This window comes from Dunckerocampus dactyliophorus, chromosome 1 (assembly GCF_027744805.1).
Source record: "Dunckerocampus dactyliophorus isolate RoL2022-P2 chromosome 1, RoL_Ddac_1.1, whole genome shotgun sequence".
NCBI classification, from domain to species: domain Eukaryota; kingdom Metazoa; phylum Chordata; class Actinopteri; order Syngnathiformes; family Syngnathidae; genus Dunckerocampus; species Dunckerocampus dactyliophorus.
In genome coordinates this window covers 10368843-10384763 of record NC_072819.1, presented here as the reverse complement: position 1 = coordinate 10384763, position 15921 = coordinate 10368843, and positions in this window count along the sequence as shown.

Genomic DNA, 15921 nt, shown 5'->3' with positions numbered 1-15921 from the left:
TAAATGAAACTTTTTATTATTAAGGAAGAAAAAAATCTAAACCTACATTGCCCTGTGTGAAAAAGTGATTGCCCCCTGTTAAAACATAACTGAGATTAATTGAGATCTATTAGTCTGGAAAAGGTTAAAAAACGGATTCTAAAGCTTTGGGACTCCAGCGAACCACAGTGAGAGCCATTATCCACAAATGGTGAAAACATGGAACAGTGGTGAACCTTCATAGGAATGGCCGGCCAACCAAAATTACCCCAAGAGCGCAGCGACGACTCATCTAAGAGGTCACAAAAGACAACAACATCCAAAGAACAGCAGGCCTCACTCACCACAGTTAAGGTCAGTGTTCATGACTCCATCATAAGAAAGACAACAAGACCAAAACCACTGCTGAACAAAAGAACATTAAGGCTTGTCTTAACACTGCCAGAAAACATCTCGATTATCCCAAGACCTTTGGAAAAATACTATGTGGTCTGACAAGACAAAAGTTGAACTGTTTGGAAGGTGGGTGTCTCATTACATCTGGCGTAAAAGTAACGCAGCATTTCAGAAAAAGAACATCATACCAGCAGTAAAATATGGTGGTGGTAGTGTGATGGTCTGCGGCTGTTTTGCTGCTTCAGGACCTGGAAGATTTGCTGTGATAAATGGAACCATGAATTCTGCTGTCTACCAAAAAATCCTGAAGGAGAATGTCCGGCCATCTGTTGGTGACCTTTAGCTGAAATCAACTTGGGTTCTTCAGCAGGACAATGATCCAAAACACACCAAAGTCCACCTCTGAATGGCTGAAGAAAAACAAAATGAAGACTTTGGAGTGGCCTAGTCAAAGTCCTGACCTGAATCGTATTGAGATGCTGTGGTTTGACCTTAAAAAGGCGGTTCAGGCTGGAAAACCCTCCAATGTGACCGAATGACAACAATTCTGCAAAGATACAGTAAGTGGACCAATATACTTCCACAGCGCTGTAACTGACTCATTACAAGTTATCGCAAACGCTTGATTCAAAATATTTCTGCTTTTTTCTGAAATCATTTTAAAAATAATTTATTAAGATTTTCCTCCTAATATTACACGCTTATTCTCATAAAATGTATACTTTTTCTCATTGGATGACAACTTTTCTCTCTTAATATTTTGACTTTATTCTTGTAAAATTACTGTAGGTCTTTACATTTTTGCTCTTGCCTTTGGGGTTTTTTTTGTTTTCTTTTTTTATTTTCTTGTTATATTTATATTCTTGAATATTTGTAGAATGTACCACAGGCCAATACAAAAAAAAGAAAGCTTGGGTTTGTGGAATCTGAATTCGACAAATCTCATCACTATCTATCTGAAAATATAATATTTTTTTTGTACAGGCATCTTATTTTGTATATATTATTTATATACATTATTTCACTTTTATAGCCACTACCTTGTTTGTAGTATTAGATGGCCAAAAACCATTTTTTTTAGGAAACTTATTACTGTCCTCCCACACACGCCTATCAGAAGAAGGCGCACCATGACCTCAATAACCCTGCACACAAACGACAGAAGATAGCAGTTCCCTCGCAGCGCTACTGCCACCAAGTGGCCAACTGAAGAACTACTGTACATTCTGCAAGGGAAGCGACTCAAGTTCATAACGTATGCTAAAAGCTGCGGAGGCGTTCGTGCCATCCATCCAATACTTAGCTCTTTTAAATCATGTAGTAATTCATATTCATACTATGCATATGTATTTAACATCAGTTGTTTTCGTAATACGACTCAAGTACAGTACACATGAAGGTCATTGTGTGCTTTTATTGTGAAGCTGGTCGAACACTTACATGAAACATTAACCAGTGCAGTTGTCATTGAAGTTGGTTAGGGGCCACCGCTACACACTCAGCTTTTTGCGCGTGCAATGCACTCAAAATGCTAAGTTTAAGTGTGCAAGTGCGTGATTTGGAACACAGCCTTTGTCTGCCTCCTGTGCTGTTTGCTTCTAAATTTTTGTGACTTGTCGTTCCTGGTTAGATCCTGGCTGTAGATATTGTATGTTCTTGTTATCATGTGTTATTTCCTGCCTGCCTCATTGCTCTGTCCCAGCCGCACTTTTGGCCTGGCAGAGTTTTTTTTCGGTTTAGCGCAGGGATGTCTAAACTTTTTCCAACTAGAAGTCAACTATGAGCAACTAGAAGTCAAGTTATTTTTTATTGTTCCGACAGCTTGGATAGGTGACGAGCCTTTTGTCAGCCACTGTAGATAGGCTAAGAAGTTGGATGTAGTTCAAGAAAAAAAGTGCATCTCAGCTTTGTGATATACACACAAGTTCCAAATTATTATGCAAATAGGATTTTTGTATCACAAACATACATTTGTTTTTGCTTTTCAATGAAATTCATGGATTGCATTGTGTTTTCGGGCTCTTTGGATTACTGATATCGATCTCAGCTGTCATAATTAGTTTGCCAGATGAGCCCAATTAAAAGAAAACTACTTAAAAATGATGTTCCACATGAATAAGTGTGGCACAGATTTCAAGCAATATGGTAAAGAAAAAGGATCTCTCTGCTGACAAAAAAAACCATCAAATATTGCAATGTCTTGGATAAGGCATGAAAACATTCAACAATTCACAAAAACTTTCAAACGATTAAGAAATTTGTGGCTGATTCAGATGACTGCCGGGATTGTGCTGATAAAGTCATAATGAGAAAGGTTTCTGCCAGACAAATTTATCGAATCAATGGCACACCTACAAAGCAGCAAACAGGTATTTCAAGCTGCTGGTGCCTCTGAAGTCCCATGAACGTCAAGGTGTAGGATCCTCCAGAGGCTTGCAGTTATGCATAAACCTACTATTTGGCCACCCCTAACCAATACTCACAAGCAGAAAAAGTTGCAGTGGGCCAACAAATACATGAAGATTCATTTTCAAACAATCTTACTGATGAGGGCTGTGCATCCTTGGCTGGTCCGCATGGATGAAGTTGAGTATGGCCAGCATATCTCAACAAGGCTGTGATGTCAGCAAGGAGGTGGCTGAGTCATGTTTTGGATCAGAATCATTGGGAGTGAGCTGGTAGGCCCTTTATGGTAATTGAAGGTGTGAAAATGACCTCAGCAAAGTATGTAGAGTTTCTGACTGACCACTTTCTTCCATGGTACAAGATGAAGAACCATACCTTCTGTGACAAAATGACCTTCATGCATGACAATGCACCATCTCATGAAGCAAAGACTACCTACCTCTCTGTCATTGGCTGCTATGGGCATAAAAGGAGAGAAACTCATGGTTTGGCCCCCTTTATTCCTAGACCTCAACCCAATGAAGAACCCATGGAGCATTGTCAAGCAAAAAATCTATGAGGGTGGAAGGCAGATCACAAAAAAACAGCAACTCTGGGAAACTATTCTGACAGCCTGCACTGAAATTCTAGCAGAAACGCTAAAAAAAACCTCCCAAGTTCAATGAAAGAATTGTGAAGGTTGTAGAAGAAGGAATCTTATGTTAACGTGTAACTTGGCGTGTTAAAATGTTAGTGATTGAAATAGCTTCTGCTTTCGGTAAATATGACCTTCTTATGCTGCAAATCCAACAGATGACCATTTTCGGTTCTTAACAACCAGTGAAATGCTTTGAAACTCTGTTGTGCATAATAATGTGGAACAGTGCATTTTAAGTTTTTATTTTTGAAAAAAATACTGTAACCATTGGGAGGTTTGATCAGTAACATTCAAATTGTACTCGAATGGTTGATGTCTTGAAAATTATGATGACTGTAATTTATATTGACAATTTAGCAAAATCTGAGAAGAATATAATTTGCATAATAATTTGGAACACAGTGTAGGTGAAAAAAAAACGATTAGTATCAACTTTCCTTTTTTCCCTTTTCTGCTGTTGTTTTTTGTTTTAATTTTCATAATTTTTCAACTTTCTTTTTAAATAACCTTTGTCAATTTTGTTCTTACAACTATATTTTCCATTTCTGCTGTTTTTCTTTACATTTTCCAACTATTTAACTAAATTTTCTTCTCATACTTCAGACTTTATTCCCATATTTTGACCTTATTCCCATATTATAACTTTTTCTCCTGGCCTAATTTTTCAACAATCACCGTACACGCTTATTTTGTTTTGTTGTTTCTCATAATATCACGACTTTAAATGATCATTTAAAAAAATATTCAAATATTTCATCTCTGTGCTACTAAAATTACATTATTATTTCTCGGAAACTTTTTTGGTCATTAGAATACAACTTTTTTGTCTTATTTTGTATTTATTCTCATAACATGACAACTTTTTCCACAACCTAATTTTCCAAAAAATACAACTTTATTAATTGTTTTGTTTTTCATAATATGATGACTTAAAAGCATCTTTTTTTCTTTAATATTTCAACTCTATGGTATAAAATTGCATTATTTTTTCCTCCTAATATTATGAGTACATTTTCATAAAATCATTTTTTTCAATTTTTTTCTTTTAATATTTTGACAAAGTTTAACAAAGTCAGGCGTATTGTATCTTTGTAAGTCTCGAGCTTAACTTTAGCTTAACGTCTCAATAATACATTGCTGAGCACCTCCCCCTTCCTGCTCTTTTACCTCAAGAGGTGGTGTGGAGGGGATGGGGGGGGATTGAGTGACCGCCCGGTCCGGCGGGGCAGTGGTTCAACCCAGATTGGTTTCTCACTGCCTAGCCCATCCTCTGTGAGCCTATCATCGAAACACCAATGAAGGAGGGTGGCCACCAGACGACCCCAAGGAAGTTTGAAACCCCCACCCACCCACAATGTCGCCATACATCACCACAGCTTCAAGATGACTGATGCATACATCGTTAACATTCTAGCCCCAGGTACCTATGTCCATTCAAGGACTGATCCACCTAGCCCTAAAACAGAACTGACCATCTGGCTTCACCCAGTGACTGCTGCAAAGAGAACAGGTGGCAACCAGGGGAAGACATTATGACAGCTTGGAAAGACAGCTGACAGGAGGGAAAGACCCCACCAGGCCTGCCATTGGCGAGCTCCCTGTGGCAGGAGGGACCTGGCACTGCTAGTGTACAAGTCCCACCCGTCCCTGTCTATGAAAAGTTTAAAGACGAAAACACCCCCAGAGACAGCGAGAGTGGGGGAGGAGGATGACTCATCGGCAGACTCCACAGCTATTGACCTAGGAATGAAACGGACAACGAGAACGAAGATCTACTCCGGGAATTAAGCTCCTGAGTTGCAGATGTGGATGGACGAAAGTACCATCTCTGGCCGAAATCCTGTGAGAAAAAAGACTGGGAAACAATTAACAAAGACACAGCAGTCTCCTAGAAAAGTGGTCACCAACCTTTTTAGAGACCAAGATCCTTTGTGTCGGCCGTGAACCTGTGCAAGATCTACTACCCCACCACACCCACTCCACCCCCCACCAAAACCCTATATATATATACTGTATATATATGTGAGGGATGTCCCATATTGGCTTTTTTGCCAATAACCGATATGCCGATATTGTCCAACTCTCAATTTCTGATTCCGATATCAACCGATTCCGATATGTGTAACATCACAAATCTTTTTCTTGAGTAAAATTGTTGTAAAGTAACAATACTCTTAAATGAGTAGTGTTGTTTTGTTGGCTACTCCACCCATCTCTGAGAAGATAATTAATGTATTACATATTTTATATAAGAATACATTTGTGTTTCTTGTGCCTTGATTTATGTTATTTTTGGAAATATTTAATTTCTTTTTAGTTATAGGGGTATTGTTTAAAATACATGAATTTGCTGATTATTAATTTGACTGATAATTTTCATGTTCTTATTTTATTGCATTAAAGCAACTATATACTGTATATATATATATATATATATATATATATATATATATATATATATATATATATATATACAGTATATACAGTCAAACTTGTCTATAGCGGCCACTAGAGGGAGTCTGCAAAAGTGGCCGCTATAGACAGGTGGCCTCTATAGACAGGTTGGCGTCCAGTTTGAATGTTGACCAGTAGAGGAAAAAAAGAAAAAAAAAAAAGGGAAAAAAATAATAATAATAATGATGTTGACCAGTAGAGGGCACTGCGGATAAAAGTTGCACAGCACTACTAGGCTTGTTATTATCATGGTTCATGGTTTTAATCCTGAACATGCATGAGTCAAACAATAGCACATCACATAGTACAATTCACAATTTTGCATGTCCAAAAAGGAGTAGGAAGAAGCAAAGCTTATTTAATCCTACCCCTCATCAGTTTCACATCAGTTGCAATACATTTATTCACCTCTTCTTCTTCCAAGTGTACTTTGTAGGTCTACATGACAATGTAGTGCAATCATAGCCAAGGTTTTTACTTACTAAAAGGAAGCTAGAGGCTTAATAATAACTGATAGAATATATCCACGACCCACAGAACAAAGCTGTGATAGTAATGTCTTACGCTTGTTTTTTATATTTTACTTTTTATACGGCAGAGTGTCATTACAGCTTTAGTTCATCAGGAAGTGACGGGAAGTGACGGTGGGTGTCCCGTGCAGGAGAGCTAGGCTCAGTGCTAGCTGTGAGTTTCGAGAGAGTTGGGAAGTGTGTTTATGTTGGCGTGGATGTAAAGTCCTGCAGTGTTCTGCGCTGTTAATAAAGCCATTAAAGTGCATCGGCGACGTGAGTCTCTCCTTCTTGTGAATGATTGTGACTGAGCTAGGACTCAGTAATTAAAGTCTACACACGATGGCTTCATTGATTGAAAAACGAAACTTTTTCGTGCATGAAGCTTCTACTTGAGTTGGTAATTTGGCCGCTATATGCAGTCAGATATTGACCAAGGGAGACAAAATGGGTGGCCGCTGGCCACGTTGGACAGGTGACTGCTATACACAGGGTCTATAACATGTAAATTTGCTGCGGGGGATTTTTCAGTGGTTGCTATAGGCAGGTGGCCGTTCTATAAAGGTGGCCGCTAAGACAGGTTTGACTATATATATATATATATATATACAGTATAAAAAACCCTCTTCCCTCACCCAACCCCCATCTCCCCTGGTAGGGTGGGTGGTTGTTAATCTCAAGCTTGGGTCCTCTACCAGAGGCCTGGGAGCTTGAGGGTCCTGCGCAGTCTCTTAGCTGTTCCTAGGACTGCACTTTTCTGGACGGAGATGTCTGATGTTTCTCCAGGTATCTGCTGGAGCCACTTTTCCAGTGTGGGGGACACAGCCCCCAGTGCTCCTATGACCACGGGCACCACTGTTGCGTTCACATTCCAGGCTCTCTCCAGCTCTTCATTGATCCCTTGGTATTTCTCTAGTTTCTCGTGTTCCTTTTTCCTGATATTGCCGTCATTGGGGATGGCTACATCGATCACAATGGCTGTCCTCTGCTGCTTATCCATGATCATGATGTCCTGTTGCTTGGCCACAACCATCTTATCGGTCTGTATTCGGAAGTCCCACAGGATCTTAGCCCTCTCATTTTCCACCACCTTGGGAGGTGTTTTCCATTGCGATGTAGGGGTCTCCAGTCCATATTCTGCACAGATGTTTCTGTACACTATACCGGCTACTTGGTTATGGCGTTCCTTGTATTCTTTTCCTGCCAGTATCTTACACCCTGCTATTAGGTGCTGGACTGTTTCAGGAGCTTCTTTGTACAGCCTGCACCTGGGATCCTGCCTGGTGTGGTAAATCTGGGCCTCTCTTGCTGTGGTGCTCAAGGCCTGCTCTTGTGCTGCCATGATTAGCGCCTCTGTGCTGTCCTTCAGTCCAGCACTCTCTAGCCATTGGTAGGACTTGTTCATATCCGCCACTTCAGCTATCTGTTGGTGGTACATCACATGCAGGGGTTTTTCCTCCCATGATGGTTCCTCCAACTCCTTCTTTTCCAGTTTCCACTGCCTGAGACATTCAGTAAGTGCTTCATCTCTTGGGGCCATCTTCCTGATGTATTCGTGGAGCTTGGATGTTTCGTCTTGGATAGTGGTCCTGATGCTCACTAATCCTCGGCCTCCCTCTTTGCGCTTAGTGTATAGCCTCTGGATACTGGATTTGGGGTGGAACCCTCCATGCATGGTGAGCAGCTTCCGTGTTTTAACATCTGTGGTCTGAACTTCCTCCTTTGGCCAGCTTATTATCCCAGCAGAGTATCTGATCACTGGCAGGGCATTGCTGTTAATTGCGCGGATCTTGTTCTTGCCATTGAGCTGACTTCTCAGGACTTGCCTTACAAGTTGTAGATACTTGACAGTTGCAGCTTTGCTTGTGGCCTCTTCATGGTTACCATTTGCCTGTGGTATTCCAAAGTACTTGTAGCTCTCCTCAACATCTACTATTCTGCCCTCTGGGAGTGCAACGCCCTCTGGATAGACTACCTTCCCTCTCTTTGTTACCATTCGGCCACATTTCTCCAGTCCGAATGACATTCCAATGTCCCCGCTGTAGATCCTGGTGGTGTGGATCAGTGAGTCAATGTCTCGCTCGCTCTTAGCGTACAGCTTGATGTCATCCATGTAGAGGAGGTGACTGACGGTTTCCCCATTCTTAAGTCGGTATCCATAGCCAGTCTTGTTGATTAATTGGCTGAGGGGGTTCAGGCCTATGCAGAACAGCAGCAGAACAGAGCATCTCCTTGGTATATGCCACATTTGATGGAGACTTGCGCAATTGGCTCAAAGTTGGCCTCAAGGGTGGTCTGCCATAGCCTCATTGCGTTTGCAACGAAGGCTCTTAGAGTGGTGTTGACCTTGTACAGCTTCAGGCATTCCAGGATTCATGTATGCGGCATTGAGTCATAGGCTTTCTGGTAATCAATCCAGGCAGTGCACAGGTTTGTCTGTCTGGTTTTGCAGTCTCGGGCGTCAGTTCTGTCAACCAGTACTTGGTGTTTGGCTCCTCTGGTGTTTTTACCAATGCCTTTCTGTGTTTCTGTCATGTATTGATCCATGTGCCCACTTATCTTAGCTGCTATGATGCCCGACAGGAGCTTCCATGTTGTGGAGAGACAGGTTGTCGGCCGATAGTTGGATGGGACTGGTCGCTTCTGGGGGTCTTTCAGAATCAGGACTGCTCGCCCCTTGGGCATCCCTCAGCAGTTGGTTAATTTGTGCTGCAAGGCGCTCATGGAGTGAAGTTAGCTTCTTTAACCAGGAGGTGTGAATCATGTCTGGGCCAGGTGCTGTCCAGTTCTTCATACCTGAGATTCTTTGTTGGATGTCTGCCACTGTGATGGTTACTGGACCTTGGTCAGGGAGGGTGCTGTGGTCTGCTCTTAGATCTTTTAACCACTGTGCTTCAGTGTTATGTGATGCTTCCCTCTCCCATATTCCTTTCCAGTATTGTTCAGTCTCCAGCCTTGGTGGGTTAGTTCTTGTGGTATTACCCTGCCACCGGGAGTACACACGTTTATTTTCCTGGCTTCTATTTCTCTTGTGTATCTTCTCAGTCTGCCAAGGCTTGGAGTCTTTCTTTGGCATTTTCCAGAGCCTCAGTTATCTGACTGTACCTCTTGGGTACCCCTTTTCTGGTTGCAACTTTCTGGTGTTCTGACAATTGGCTTACTTCCATCCATGTTGCCTTGATTTTGGCTTCCAACTACCCTACGCCTACCCAATCTCTGGGGAGGCGTTGATGTTAACTCCACCTTCTGACCTATCGTCCTGGATCCCCCTTGCCGTAGCATTAAAGTGTTGTACCTCCTCAGTCTCTAGCTGTGATAGCAGTTGCCGTTTGCGTATGCACACTGAGCTACTAGCTGTTTTGGTGTCAATGTAGACTGTGGGTCTCGAAGCATCCATATGTCCCACATTCTCTTCATGTAGCCCCGCTCATTAGGGTTACTAGAGTAGTAGCATTCCAACAGTGCCTTGTTCGCATCTCGTGTCCATTGCCGTCTGTTTCGTGTTCAAGTACCATTTCTCGCCATAATGCCCTGGTTCCTCAGCACCTGACGCAGACCTTGTTGACCCGGGCGATGTCTGAGCCGGTATGTCTCTCTGTTCTGTAACACTCATCAGGCAGTAGTGCTAAGGGTCTTACCTAAGGACCCAACTGGAAGATGTTATTATGTATGCCCTATTGTACAATCCTCATTGTGCCCCCGGGTGAAAGGCGGATGCCTTACCGACTGAGCTATCCAGCTGTAACTGAGCTATCCAGCTGTACATTATATATATATATATATATATATATATATATATATATATATATATATATATATATATATATACACAGTAGTACCTCGCATAACATAAACCTCCTTTTACGTAACTTTCACTGAACGTAAAGAATTTATGTAAAGTTTTTGCATTGTATTAGTTTTTTTTTTTAATCAACTTTATTTATGCCTCAAGTCGGTGCAAGTTCAGACTAACACTTGGTGACGCCTTCTGACGCTTCACGCTCTCATTGGCTGATTTTCGGGGCACTGCCTCTGCTCTCATGTCATTGGTTGATTATCGGGGCACCGCCTACGCTCTCATCTCATTCAAGATTCAAGATTCAAGAGAGTTTTATTGTCATGTGCATGGTAAAACAGCAGTTATACCATGCAATGAAAATTTTATTCTGTTCATTCTCCCACGAAAAGAAAGAAAACACAAGAAAGAATAAGAACATAAGAAACATAAACACATAAACATATATACCAATAAATTAAGCAACAAAAACAGAAGAGACATTAATACAAATAAATAATACAAATAAATAAATAAATAAATAAATAAAGTGCTATGAGTGTATGCGTGTGTTGCGTGCGGCGTGTGTGAGTGCTTTGTTGAGAAGCCTGATGGCCTGTGGGTAAAAGCTGTTTGCCAGCCTTGTGGTCCTGGACTTCAAACTCCTGTAGCGTCTGCCTGACGGTAGGAGTGTGAATAATGAGTGTTGTGGATGTGTGCTGTCCTTGATGAGGTTGTGTGTTCTTCGTAGGACTCTAGATTTATAAATGTCTTGCAGTGAGGGGAGGGCTGCCCCAACAATGTTCTGTGAGGTCTTGATCACCCGCTGGAGTGCCTTTCTATCACGTGTTGTACAGTTACCGTACCAAACAGTGATGGAGGCGGTAAGGACACTTTTGATAGTGCATCTGTAGAAGCAACTCAGGATTGTGGTGGACATGCCAAATTTCCTCAGTCTTCTCAGGAAGTACAGTCCTTTGGGACTTCTTCAGAATTTGTTGGGTGTTGTGAGACCAGGTGAGGTCCTCGCTGATGTGTGTGCCATCATTGGCTGACTAATACAGCACGTTTGTGTGAGAGACAGGCTTCTCCCTTCAACCTCCTTCATCTTTGTAGTCGCCCTTAAACTAACTTAAACAATTAAACAATTAAGTTACAAATTGAAATTTTGCACACAGCATTATCTTGTAGTGCGTGTGCGTTTGTCTCTGAGACCAGATGAGTCTTAGACTCTTTAAGGCTAGTCCTCCTCCTCCTTCCTGCCTCCACTTGTGTGCTCCTGATCAAGACATCTTGTGAACGGTAAGATTGTTTTTGTTTTTCAGTTTTATTTATTTACAGTAATCTTATTTATTATTATTTTGTATTGGAATGTTACTGTACTATGTTTATGTGTTTTCAACGTTTTCTTATATTTTTTCACCATATTTGGTGGACTTTGAATATTTTGAAGTGTTAAAGGGGTGAGTTGGGGAACATCTTGGAACGGATTAGGCTATTTACATGTATTTTACCCTTCGTATAACATAAAGGTTCTCGGAACGAATTATTTACGTCGTAGGGGCGTCTACTGTATATCTGTATATATACTGTGTATGTTTTTTTGGCACTACTTTGTGCTCTACAGCTGATGTAATGTGTCAATTACTACTGTGTTGGATCAATAAAGTTCTTATTTTAGCCATCTGAGAAGATCAAATACATTGTTTTTGGTGCCTAACTGTCTCCCAAGTATATTAGTGCGTGTGTGAATGTATAAACGAGAGGCATTAACTTCAATTTCTTTGTAGAAAGGCGCTTTATAAAGTACATTTACTTGTATTCACTTACAACGCAGCCTTGCCACATCCAATATGGCGGCGACGTTGACGTACCGCTCAGCGAAGCGGCGTCTGCTTATATGGTTTTGACAGCAGCACTTCCTGTTTCCCAGCGTGGTTTGCTGTATTGTTGTTATAAATAGCCGCTAAGTTACATGTTTAGAGCTCACGTAGTTATCGGTAATTCTGCATTATTCGTTGGTAGTGTCTTATCTGTTGTTATCTATGTAATTACGTTGTTGTGTGATGTTTATTTTTTTAAGTCTTTCTTTAAAAAAAACTTTGGATACTGGTAGGTGGAATGGTAACCCCCCTGCAATTTTTAAATGGCTGGTAAATTAATTGTGAATATCCTTATTGCTCTGCTTGTTAAATGTATAGTGTTCATTTGTTCTCACAGACTTGTGAGCAACACAGTATTAACCTCAACAGTGTTGGAAATATGGGATGTTGGCGCTGAAGCTGTTATATATATAAACCAATACCGTTGTCGCTTGGCCCGACATCCCTAATATGTATATATATATATATATATATATATATATATATATATATATACACAGACCCTTTCCAAAAAATTAGAATGTCATGGAAAAGTTGTTTAATTTCCATAATTCCATTCAAAAAGTTAAACTTTCATAGATTATAGATTCAGGGCCCACATTTTAAACGATTTCAACTGTTTATTTGTTTATCTTTACGCAATTTGGGCTTCCAGCTCATTAAACCCACGAAAAGAGGAGTTCAAAAAATTTTAATACTGTGAAGAAATTAGCCCAAATTTTGCAGGGCACGAATGTTTTAAACTGAGTGTCACACACTAATCATCTACTAAACCTGCACAGGCTTTCCCAGGTGTCATTAAATTGCTTAAGTTTGGTTCAATTGTCTCAGTTGGGTTCAATATGGGGAAGACCATCATTGATACCCTCCATAGGATGGGTAAGCCACAAAAGTTCATAGCTAAGGAGGCTGGTTGTTCACAGAGTGCTGTGTCCAAGCATATCAATGGAAAGTCTAGAGGAAGGGCAAAATGTGGCAGGAGAAGATGCACCAGCAAAAGAGATGACCGTGGGCTTCAGCGGATTATCAAACAGGGAAGATTCAGGAATCTGGCAGAGATCCAGAAAGAGTGGAACGAGGCATTCAGACGCATCCGGGAGATGGGCTACAACTGTCGGGTTCCTCGGGTCAAGCCACTTCCGAACCTGAGCCAACGTAGGAAGCGTCTCCACTGGGCCAAGTAGAAGAAGGACTGGACCGTTGGCCAGTGGTCCAAGGTCCTCTCTTCTGATGAAAGTAAAGTGTGCCTTTCATTTGGGAATCAAGGTCCAAGGGTTTGGAGGAAGATGGGTGAGGAACAACCCAAGCTGCCTGAGGTCCAGTGTGAAATATCCACAGTCCGTCATGATTTGGGGTGCAATGTCCGGTGCAGGTGTTGGTAAACTCTGCTTTCTTAAATCCAAGGTCACCGCAACAGTCTACCAGAATGTTTTAGAGGACTTCATGACTCCTTCTGCTGAGGATCTGTATGGAGATGCAGATTTCATCTTCCAGCAGGACCTGGCCCCTGCCCATACCGCCAGAAGCACCAAAACCTGGTTTGATGCCCATGCCATCACAGTGCTTGACTGGCCAGCCAACTCACCGGACCTAAACCCCATTGAGAATCTATGGGGTATTCTCAAGAGGAAAATGAGGGGCACCAGACCCAACAACAAAGAAGAGCTGACAGCAAGCATCAAGGAAATCTGGGCTTCCATAACTCCCAGGCAATGCCACAGGCTGATTGCTTCAATGCCACGTGGCATCGAGGCAGTGATTAAGGCAAAGGGATTCCCAACCAAGTATTGAAGATTGACATATCGTTTTGAAAGTACCATATTTTGATTGATTTGATGTGATCCTAATTTCTTTTTTTTCCTGCAAAAACTGAGAAGTAAATGGTGATTTCTTCACAGTATTCTAATTTTTTGAATTCCTGTTTTCGTGGGTTTTATGAGCTGGAAGCCCAAATTACGTAAAAATAAACAAACACTTGAAATCGTTTAAATTGTGGGCCCTGAATCTATAATCTATGAAAGTTTAACTTTTTAATGGAATTATGGAAATTAAACAACTTTTCCATGACATTAAAATTTTTTGGAAAGGGTCTATGTATGTACGTATGTGTGTATATATATATATATATATATATCTCAATAATCAGCAAATTAATTTTAAACGGTATCCCTTTAACTAAAAAGAAATTAAATCTGTCAAAAAATAACATAAATCAAGGCATATGAAACACAAATGTATTGTTATATAAAATATGCAATACATTAATTATCTACTCAGAGATGGGTGGAGTAACCAACAAGACAACTGTACTCATTTAAGAGTATTGTTACTTTACAACAATTTTACTGAATAAAAAGATATGCCATGCTACACATATCGGTATCTGCATAGGAAGGACACTATAGGTGGACTAGAAAATATTAACAAGACCATGCTCCCAGGCAGACTGAAGCTGTGGTGTCTTCAGGTCGGGCAGCAACCCAGGCTGATGTGGCCACTTACCACCTATGAGGTCCCAATTTCCACCGTTGAAAAACTGGACAGGTTGGTTAGGTCATTTGCCAAAAAGTAGCTGGGACTCCCCAGATGCTTCAGCAACATTGGGCTGTATGGAAGAGGAGTCCTGGAGCTTCCGGTTTCCAGCCTTGCAGAGGAGTTCAAATGTTCCAAAGTAGGGATGGAAATGACAGAGATGACTTCCCATGACTTATGTGTAACCAAACAGATCCTACCCTGGTGACCGGAAGGAAATGGACCCCATCTGCAGCTACTCAGCAGGCAAAGGCAAATCTCAGGCACAGAGACATCGTCGTAATCACATTCTGGTTGGCTGCAAGACAAGCCTGTTACAAGGCCGCTACACCTGGCGACACAACCATGTCCTCAAAATGCACAAAGATCAATGCCCTGCCTCCTCCACCACTCCATTCAGATCTGCAAGAGCGTTGATCAGAGAAGGTGCTCCACACTTCACAGAGTTTACATCATTTGAGCTCACTGTTCCCTGGGAAGATGCTGTGGAGGAGGCCTTCGAACACAAGACCCTCAAGTACACTGAGCTGGCAACCGATGCTGAAAGACGAGGATGAACAGCCAAGGTTTGCCCCATGGAAGTCGACTCCAGAGGCTTTGTGGGCAAGTCTACCATCAGGCTGCTCAATGATCTGGGAATTTGAGGCCAAGCCCAATGCCAAACCATCAAAGCCCTCTCAGGAGCAGCAGAGGAAGCTAGTCGGAGGCTCTGAGTGAAGAGGGGAGACATCTCCTGAGCCACAAAGTAATATCAGGGCCACAGAAGGGTTGAAAGCAGAGGGGGGAACACCTGGGACGCCAGGTGTTGCCGACGAGCTCTCTGGAGGTGTCGTGGGCCTAGCATCGAAATACCAACGAAGGAGGGTGCCCACCTGACGACCCCAAGGAAGTTTGAAAGCCACCGCCCACCCACAACGCCGCCATACGTCACCACAGCTTCGAGATGACTGATGCATACATCGTTAACGTTCATACCCCAGATATCTATGTTCATTCGGGGATTGATCCACCTCGTCCTAAGACACAACTGACTTTTTCTCATAACGTCACATTTTCCACAACCTCATTTTTTGAAAATGAGAACTTTCTTTGTTGTTTTGTTTTTTGTAATATTACAACTTAAAAATAAACATCTTTTTCATCTTAATGCTACTAAAATGACGTAATTCTCGTAAAAATGACACATTTTTCTCATTAAATTACAACTTTTTTGTCTTCACATTTTCACGTTAGTCTTGTAAAATTACTGCTGATTTTCAATTTTTGCTGTTTTTTTTTTAAAGTTTTCTTGTTAAATTATATTTTTAGAAAATATTTTAAAAAAACTTAAAAGGGCTGCAAATGGCCCCC